Source organism: Rousettus aegyptiacus, unplaced genomic scaffold (assembly GCF_014176215.1).
Source record: "Rousettus aegyptiacus isolate mRouAeg1 unplaced genomic scaffold, mRouAeg1.p scaffold_m13_p_10, whole genome shotgun sequence".
NCBI lineage: Eukaryota > Metazoa > Chordata > Mammalia > Chiroptera > Pteropodidae > Rousettus > Rousettus aegyptiacus.
The window spans coordinates 9,888,987-9,899,530 of record NW_023416285.1 but is presented as its reverse complement, the minus strand read 5'-3'; the positions used below and the strand labels follow the sequence as shown (position 1 = coordinate 9,899,530).

General features: G+C 36.4%; 1 non-coding gene across 1 annotated transcript; it reads left to right on the top strand.

The window, feature by feature from the left end:
* Positions 1–413: 413 nt before the first annotated feature.
* On the top strand, positions 414–532 carry LOC118609011. The gene has a single exon (XR_004953231.1). It is a non-coding gene; the product is annotated as a 5S ribosomal RNA (ribosomal RNA).
* The last annotated feature ends 10,012 nt before the right edge of the window (positions 533–10,544 follow it).

Sequence of the window (10,544 nt, the reverse complement as noted above, 5' to 3'; positions counted from 1 at the left end):
TCAAGAGTTAGGCAACTTTAATCATGAAAAAAAAAAAAAAGGAGTGATATTTGGTTTTGAAAACAATAATCTAAATTTCTTTATTTAAAAAACATAATGTCTGTCTCATTGGATTAGTATTTGGAGCCCATGAGGAATTGTGATGAAAGTCGTTATAGGTATTATTAGACTAAATGGATACTGTCAACTTTTTATATACTGCCTAAGTAGACATGAGCGGGTACAGGGCACAGGAGCACCTGAGAGTTCATATACACAGAAGAAAAGACACTCAATAACCAGGAAGGAACCTAGTGAATTCTCTTGACATTACAATTCGCCCTCAGGACGTGGTTCCTTAGTGTAGTGGTTAGCAGGTCTGCTTTATACGCAGAAGGTCCTGGGTTCACACCCCAGTGGAGCCACAGTCCATGGTCTATGGCCATGCCACCCTGAACAAGCCCGATCCCATCTGATCTCGGAAGCTAAGGAGGGTTGGACCTGGTTAGTACTTGTATGGGAGACCACCTAGGAAGACCAGGTGCTGTAGGCATAAATAATAATAAAAAACAAACAAAACAAAACAAAAAAAAGAATTCACCCATATGACTAACATTAGTTGAGGAACAAAGAACAGCTAAGTTCCATTTTTTTTTAAAGAATAGAGAGAGAAAAAATAAAAAAGAAATCCCTGAAATGGGTGAAAATAAAAAGCAAAACAGAATTGTCTCTTTCATGCTACATGGAGCTTCATCACGAAGGATCTTTTCAGTGGGCTTATAGATAGTTATTCTTTGTAGGATTTCCTTTCTTGACTTTTGCCTGTAATATATGATGCCTTGCTATAAACTTTAGAAAACATATTAACTTCTCATTTGTTCTGATGTGTCCTCAGTAGGTCAAATGCATTTAATTTTAAAGCCAACAAAAGCATTCAGAAAGGAAGACCTAGTTGGCTGCCACAAAGAAATGAAATGTTGAATAAAACTATTAATAATCTAAGTGCTCTATATAGAAGGAACAGATGCCCTGATTGTACAAAATTATTTCCACCTTGGTGTAAAACCAACAAATTGCTGCTCAAGGCTCTATCTGACTCTCTTCTACCTGTGATCTTAATGTAGACAGTAACCCTGTTTGTAACAAATGCTATGCCATTTACTAGTCTTAGTAAAGACCAGACTGGTGGTCAATTGATAAAATATTATGCAAGAGAAAAATTACTTGTATAAATAAAAATTACCTCTTGCTTAAGTCCTTTTCTCAATCATTAATTTAGAGATTCAAATTAACCTCAAACTGCATCGAATGGTCTTGATATTAGAGAATCAAAATATTAAGATGATTGGGGTCGATTTGCATTCAGTCAAGTTTTTCACCAATTGTGTTTCATGCCACGTAGCTATGGTGGTTAGAGTGAACATATTCTCGACCCACATAAAGTTTCAGGGGAGAGTTTACAGAACTGTGTGGCACACAGGCAAAATTCCTTGACCCCTCCCCCTCCGGAATAGCCTTCACTAAATGAAAAGAAGCTGGTAATACACCATACTTGCCCTTCTTCAAGGGAGATGTGTTCTTATAAGCATACTGTGATCAGATGGGCAATAAATACCTTGGCCAGTGAAAGAGGGAATAAAATCTATACGATGAAGAAAAACCCAAGACTTGAAATGTTCCCAGGAATTATAGCTGAGCTATCATACTGTATATAAGATTAGTCCACAGAAGTAATTTTTAAGTCTCTAGTGGCAGACATGGAATGATAGGGGAACACTGCGATATACAGGATGTTTCCATTATATTCCATAAATTTACATTAGAGGTTCAGAGTAACATAAATAATGCATGATAAGTTCTATCAAAAGAATTTCTGGCTAGAGTGAGTGTACACAGGAAGCTGCCTGCTTGGCCTTATTTTAACAGGCTGGGGGAATGGCCTGGCTGGCCATGTTCATGCCCATAGAAACTCCGGGGTTTGCCTTTGTCAGAGGTTAATGGAGAAGCAAGAGACGTGAGTTTGGTTTAAACTTTGAGATGGTTTCCTGTGTAAAGATGCAAAATATTAGCATAGTACTTCTAGCACTTTCTATATATAAAAAAGTCATGGAGCATTTTGGCTGACCCACAGTTTATTCAGTGAACCTCCCAATCTAGCATTCACTCCTTGAATGATGACTCGGCAACAGAGGGAAGGTTTGGCTGCAGTAGAAAAGGCATAGCGCGTGCAAAGATTGATGAGGACAATAAGTACTAGTTACTGAGGGCTTATTCTGTGCCAGGTCCCATGCTAAGAACTGGCAACACTATCTCAAAATTATCTCATTTAGTCCATACAGCAACCTTAACACAAAGGGATTATCCCTGACTAACAGATAGATGTCTCAGAAGAATTAGATGACTATAGGTACGTTTATAGAAGACATCTACATCTAACTTTATTTTCCCTTCTCCTCACCACTACATTATGCTGCTTAGTGAGAGAAGCAGTGGACTTAGAGGTCAGCTTAAAAGAAGCAGCTCTGGAGGAAACAGCTTTGCCTGAGCCAGAAAGAAAGGGTGGATCCCTTGGTAACACTTAGCAGTCAATGCTGCTCGAAATGGTATATGCTCGTATGTACATCAGGGCCTGGCCCAGGGATGCAGGATGAAGCTCTCTAGCACAGCCTGGACCAGTGAAGGCCCTAGTAGATGGCATGATTGGTTGTGTGAGTTGAGAATATTGAAGCGCTGGAGATATCTGCTCTTGTGTAGGACTCAGAGTTGCTGTGCTTTCTTGTCTTTACAAACGGAAATCAAAGTGCATTTGAATACCTGCCCTCCCTAGGCTTCCTCCTCCCTCTTAGGGGACATGTATTGTCCCTTGTTGATCAGTATTCTATTAGCCATTATTTTTCTCTGCTAGATCTATCTCCACCCTCATCTGTCTGCTATGTGCCAGTGTGTGTAGAGATGGGGTAGGTGGTGACCCCTGTGGGCTGCATCACTTCTGACTTATTAGTGGGTTTGGTCAGCGGCATCTACCAGCAGGAGATTGGAGGGCAAGGGGAGAGAGGTCACACTATTTCTTTTCTCTTTTCAAGTTCATCCCTGTCTTAGCCCCATTCCTCTGGAAGTATCTATGTTTCTACAGGTATAGCTACTACTGGTGGCTCTTTCTGTAAAGGACTGGTTTTCACTGGGCTCCAAATGCATGTTTTTCTCCTTTGTCCCTTAAGCCTGTGTGGTGGTAAAAGCGTCCACCTGTTGCTTGTCTCTGGGGACCTCTTTATCTTTTGTTTCTTAAAGCCTGACCTCACCTCTAGTCCCTTCATTGAGTCTGTTTGTTGGAGCCATCTGTAGTAGATTCTGTTTCCTGCCAGGACTCTAACCAATATTAATAATACTGATAAGCTTTCTTTGTGGGAAGTGCCTGCCTGCAGGGAGCACACTCTCTCTGCTCATCCAGCCTTACGTTGTACAAGTTCAAAGCCCCAGGGCAGAAGGACCGATGAGGTCCGGCTCCTTCTCTAATGGGGCAAAACTTCACTTGGAGGGCTTATTATTATTAGCAAGTCCACCTGCCCGCAGACCCAAGAATTTGTACCTAATTTCTATATCTATTTCTTAATCTATTCTGCAGTCGGTATAAGAAAAAGAAAAGAGGTGTAATTTACTGAGTCCTCCAGACTGGTGGTTTTCGTGGCTTCTGCCTATGTCTTAGCCCCTTCCCCAATGCCAGAGAGTCTGTATATTAATTAGCTTCGCCCGCGTAGAGGTGAAGCGAGGGCAGCGCGCGCTTTCTGCTCCCTGCGCTCTTGGTGGATCCAAGACAATTTAGCCATGACAGTGCGGAGAGCCTCGGTGGCCACCGGAGACTAGAAGGAGAAAAAAACTGGGACAGGACAAGAATCAGACTCTCTCACACTCTCTTTTTGAAACCCCAAAAAGAAATCTGGAGAATTTGGAACTGCTGTATTTTGAATGTGTACCCCTTATATTAATGAAACGATGAAATCTTTGCGAGACTAAAATTAACAAATCAAGGAGCGGAAACCCACCTGCGGGTGAAGAGAGGCCTGTTGTTAACCAGAAAGGCTGTCCTTGGTGTCTTATCATATGGGAAAGAAAATAATATTATCTCCTCCCGACTTTCCCTTGGGGTGGGGTAGGGGGGACTCCATTAGCCTTCACAGGCCTGTTGTGCACAGCCTTTTAGAGCTTGTCACAGAGGGGGCGAGAGTGAGGGAGTGATAAAGATATTTGTAACGTGAATATGAAAAAAAGAACAAAAAACCTAATTAAACCCTCCCCTCTACTTTGTTCTACATCCCACGCTAGTCCCTCCTTCTGACTTTCTGAAAGGTAGATGTCTGCCCTGTAGTAACACTTCAAAGATAGGGAATCACTGTGGCAGTAGGAATCTTATACTTCACAGTCTGCGTCGATGAAAGGCCTTTACGCAGGAGAACGATGGGTTAGGGAGAAGTGGAAAGCGAGCTGGGTGTAAACACTGTATAATCGCAGCTGGCAGGGTAATCTGTCAATCCATGTTTCTCAGCCTAGTGGGGGATACAGAGAAGTCTCCTTCTTTACAGGGCAGTGTGAACAGCATGAGGAGGGGGGTACCTCCAGCGAGGACACCCTCCATTAGAGCTGGTTCAGCCTCTTAAAGATGAGGAAACTGAAGCCAGAAAGCTGAATTGACTCGCGTGGGGTCACACAGTTCCTCAGAGGGAATCTTAGACTAAAGCTCAGCTTTTGCATTGCAGGTGGCCAGAGTTGATAGAGGAATAAATAAAGAGGACAAGGGGAAGCATCCTCTTTTTTTTATTTTTTATTTTTATTTTATTTTCTCTGTTTAGTTGAACTGTGTGGAATCAGAAGAAAGGATCCTGATTTTCTAAACTACCCTAATCATGGCAGAAAATGAATACTACCTCATCTTACATTTGAAATTAAATACTTTCCGTTTTGAATCTGGACTATTGTATCTAAGCTACTAGTGCCCAAGTGAATTACTGAAAGACAAACAGCTTCCACAAAACAAATTCATGTCTATGCTGCAGAAGGAAAACCTCTAACATTATTGCAACTGCCTGTATGCTCAATGCATTTGCTTCTAGACCTGTCTGGATTTTCAGGATGGATGTTAAAATACTTAATGCAGATGCTTCATATTCCAGCAGTCATTTAATGAAACAGGAATGTTAATAAAATCAATTCTCACTTGTGACAAGGACTTAAAACGAGGTCACTAATTACAGGTATTGAACTGTTTTGCCTGACATATTCGAGCCCTAGGGTGCTAAACAAGAGTCATTTTTAGAAGAATTTCAAACAAGAAAGAAATGAAGAAATGTGGAACAGATTGAATGCATGAGCAAAATGGGATCTCTTTTTAACTTCCATAACTAACCAGAGAACCAGGCTGGGAAGAATAATAAGCATTGATTAGGTAACAGAAAAAAAAGGCTAATTCCATCTCTAAAGATAAATAATTGTTTTTTTTTCCCCCCATAGCTTGAGGAAAGCCTGCAGCAAAGAGTAATTTATAATCTTATTTTCAATTATTTTTTTCAATGTTTCAGGAGCACTATGTCTGTGCTTTCAATCAGGCATGCTCATGCAATAGCAAATTTGTCTCCAACTTAGCAAATCATTAATTAAGGACCCAGATGTGTTTTACAGAGCAATGGAAGCTAAAATCAATGGGTGTCTAACCTGAGGGTTAGGCTTAGGCAGTGCTAGAATGAGCCAAATCTATCCTCAGATCGTGGTAATGAGAACCTAAGTGATTGTTTGAAAATGGTGCTATGGCAGACTTACACGAAATAGACCTTCATATATACTTTTTTCTCTATTTTTTTCTAACCTTGGGAAACATAACAATTTAATTCCTTTTGATGGTTCCCACTGGTACCACTAGGCTTTGCTGCGAGTAATGAAAAATGAAAAGTCATGTTTGAGCTTTATGCCTGAGGATGGAAGCCGGAGCGTTTCCTAGAAATTAGTTAAGAAGGAGAATAGAATCCCCTAGCTCTTATTTTCACCTCATTCTGGCCAACCCACCTTCTGAGGTTTTGTCTGTGGAGGAGGGTTTTAGCTATCCTAACCAGTGGTGCCACAGAAGCATTGTTCCCCTAATTAATCTGACTCCCAGAAAGCCAGTATGGACTGGTTTAATCAAGGAGAGGGACAGGAAGCTAATATTTGGTGGTAGTAATTAGGTAGTGGGCACAGTGCTAGACCCTTTATACATGGTACCTAACCTGTTCCTTAGAACGGTGTGTGTGCTTGAAAATAAAGTAGATTCTACTCATCTTCAGAGGAGAAAATTCAGGCCAAAAGAAAAGTACTTTTACTAAGGTTTCACCACTAACAAATGAAGAGATGGGTTTGATGCCAGGCTGGTCTGTCTTTGGGTAAATATATGTGGAATCAAGATGTAATACCAGCCCAACTGATTGGAAACCTGTAAATTTTTTTTTTTTTTTTCCTATGCCAGGTTTGTTTGTCTCAGAAGGAAATTCTCAGTTATGGCTTTAGTAATCTTACTGAAAGAATGTAACTTCAGGCAAGCTCTTAGAGACAATTTCCACATCAGTAAAATCACAGAGTTGCAATAGACATTGCCAAGGAATATTAGGAGCCCTGGACAGTTTTATTCTCTTGCTATATTGGCAAGTTTTTCTTTCCCATTCATATTGTTTTGTTTTCTTCTTCCAATCTTATCTTGACAAAGTTAGAGAAAATGAAAATTTTCCTGAAGAGCATTTCGTGTTACCAGGAAATAAAGCTAAGGAAGGACTCTGAAAATGGAAAGGCATTTCTTTCTGTGTGAAAATCTTTATTTAACATTCATAATCCTGGAGCATTTTTTTTAAAGTGACTATTTAAGTTGTTTTATGTGGGAGGAGATCTAAATATCATAATGTTTTGTTTTGTTTTCTACTAGAAAACAAGTAATTCTATGAAGACAGACTGTGATGACACAAGAAAAAGATTATAGGGATCTATAAACTCCTTTTTATTATCTTATGGATCATAAACAATACCTTTGATGCCAGCTTGCCAAAAGTGATCAAAATATAAAAACAATGAAGAAAACATTAAATTATCTATAAAAAGAGTTTTTAATACAGTATTTACAAAGACTCTTTTGGCTTCATGATTTTCTTGGAATTGAATTATAAGGTAAATATTTCAGAATTGAGGATTTTATACTAAAATTAGTAAATTCACTTAAATTATGATAAAAATCTAGCTGTACACTGTTTAAAACAGACACATCTGAAATAAGATGCCACATAATGTTTGTAAGTATGACACACACACACGCATGCGCACGCAAGTACATACAGGAGATGATATGTTACGCACACGGGAGCAGAGAAGTAAAATACCAGAGCTAATGGTAATTCAAATAAAACAAATTAGAGCCTTAATCAGCACAGAGGGGTATAAATATAGGAGGATAATCCATTAAAAATATAAGTGATCTGTGAACCATTCAATACCTAACACCAGGGCAAAGTGAATTAGCAAAGTAAAACTCATAGGAAGAATTAGAATTTGACAGATCAAATAGATTTTAAAACCACAAGATTATACAAGATTACATTACAAAACTGGCAAGTGTGACTTAATTTCTATTCATGGAATTTATGCCCTCTAAAATACATACTTTTCTCCAGTGACCAAGAATCAATAAGGCACTAAAAGAAATAGGTATATAAATAAATAACAACATATAACTTTCTATAACATAAATCTTAATAAATTCCCAAAGGTGGAAAATTTAGAGGCCACATTTTTTGGCTAAAAGCCTAAAAGCATAGACTTGTAAAAAATAATAATAAAACACATTTTAATTGTCTGTAATAAAAATTAAATGAATAAAAATACACATGAAATAAAACTATAATTCCAAATCATTTAGAGATTAACAAAAATTAGATCACTTTATATAAAGCCATATGGAATGCATCTAAAACCATACTTAGAAGAAAAATTAAAGGTTAGAATTATTTTATTACTAAACAAGAAAAATTATAAAAATAGGTTATTATTAAATTTAAGAAAATTTAAAAGTAAGAAATAAGAGAAATTAATAGAGAAATTTAAATGTTTTGTGGATAATATAATACCATGAAGGAAAGATTAATAAAATTAAAAGTTGGTCAATCAAGTAGATAATTATGATTAAAAAAAATATTTGCAACAATAAAAATAATGAGAGAGATGCTACAGAAATTCCAATAAGATAAAGAAAGATTACTTAATGTAAGATTTTATAAAAAGTAAATAAAAATGATTTAATGAAGAGAACAAAATTCTAGGATACCATAAATTTCTAAAATAAATTTAGAGTTAGCACAAAAAAATACATTTTTATTTAAAAATTATAAAGAGTTTTAAGGTCTAGTCTTAAAATCTACCGACCAAGATGAATTTACTGGTAAATTTTATCAAATATTTTGGGAATAGAAAATATGTATGTTATAAAATTATTTCTGAGCACAGACAAATATGGATGTCTTACTAAGCTTATGTAACATCATACCTAAATGTGATAAAGATGGCACTGAAAAATTAAACTATGGAAGAGTTATGCCTAAAATATATATATGAAGAAAAGTATGATGTAAATAGCATTCAGGGAAATATTAATATTATATACCATGTGGAAGTACAGTGCATTTCAAGAATGCAAGGGATAAATCTTAGCAAACCATCTAGAATGCTCTAGTTTCTAATGAAGAATTAGAATAATAATAATAAATGGATAAATAAGTCAATAACATTTTACATTTGTCACTCTTTTTTAAAATATTAAATAAAATGAAAATAGAACAAAGCTTTCTTAAAAAATTGAAAACGAATATATTTTTGACAACAAATGCCGTTGTAACTATATCAATACATTCCATTAGAGATCAAATAGGAATACTGGCTGTCACCCCTATACCACTGTTAGTCAGTATTGTTTTAGAGTTTCTAGATAAAGAAAAGACAACACGATTGCCTTATGTTTGGCCATATGACCTCAGAAGTCAGAAACAAACTCTGGTTCTGATTCTGGGTTAGACATTTACTACCCAGAAAATCTTGGGCTTCAATTATTCAGCTTCGAAAAGAATTTCTCTGTCTCTCTATCTCTCTGTCTCTGTCTCTCTGTCTCTGTCTCTCTGTCTCTCTCTAATACACACACACACACACACACACACACACACACACACACACACATACACATGCAAGTACTATGATACAGTGTTACTTATGTTTATTATGGCAAATAAGGACAATACTGGGGGTGGGGGGGGAGAGGGGGACAGCCAAATCCAAAAGATAAAATACAAAACAAAACAAAACAAAGGAATAAAATGCGAAGATAAATATTAAGTATAAATCTACGTGGGACTAATATTAAGAAATCAGAAAAATGTTACTAAAATATTTAAAACAAAATTTTAATAGTTGGAGAATTATCCTCTGGGATGGGATAATACCTCTCCATCTCAATGATATATACATTTAATTTAATAAACCAGAATTTCATTTCTTGGTGATTTTGCAAGAAATTCCAAATGTCAGCTGGAAGAGTAAATGCAAGAGAGAGGTCAAGAAAACATTGAAAAATATAACTAATGAAGGTATACTTATGCTGTTAGAATTCATAATATACTATAGAGGAGACAATTAAATGATTATACATAAAAGTGGGTAAATCACTATTTGGAACCAAATTTAAGAATCCAGAAACAGAGCAATGCATAATGGAAATTTTAAGAGATAAGAGTGTTTTAAAACAGTGAGAGAAATAATAGGATATTCCATAAATAATTTTAGTTCAAAATGCTATCCATATTGAAGAAAGGGACAACTCTCTTCCACACAGCGTGCACAAAAAATAAGTTCCAAATTAATTAACGCTTTCAAGGTTTAAGGTAAAGGCTAAAATAATTACCGTAACCTAGAGAAGAGTATTTTTCTAAGCCTGAGGTTTTTGAAGCATGAGGTGAACTACAAAGTTTATTAAGAAGATCATTGACCAATTTGACTATCCAAAAAAAAAAAAAAAGTAAAGAAAAAAAATTGCATGGCAGAAGGCATTTTAAGTTAAAACAAATGTCTGGATGATAGAAAATGCTTTGAATACATTTTGCAACATAGATCTATTGCCTATAGTATATTGTCATCCCCCCTAGTAATTAATAACAAGAAATAATAATTTAAAAAAGAAACAGTGAAAGAAGTTTTCCACAGAAAGACCAATACTACATGATTCCACTTATAGAAGATATCTAAAATAGTCAAATCATAGAATTAAAGCGTGGACTGGTGGTTGCCAGGGCTGGGGAGAGGGGAGAAGGGGAGTTACTAATCAATGGGCATAATTTTTTGTCAAACAAGATGAGTAAGCTCTAGACACCTGCTCTAAAACATGGTACTTCTTGTCAACAATACTATACTGCACACTTAAAAATTTATTGAGAGTAGATCTCATTTTAAGTAGCCTTACCACGATTAAAAAAAAAAACAAGCAGTTCACATAAGAATAATATAAATTTACACACACAACC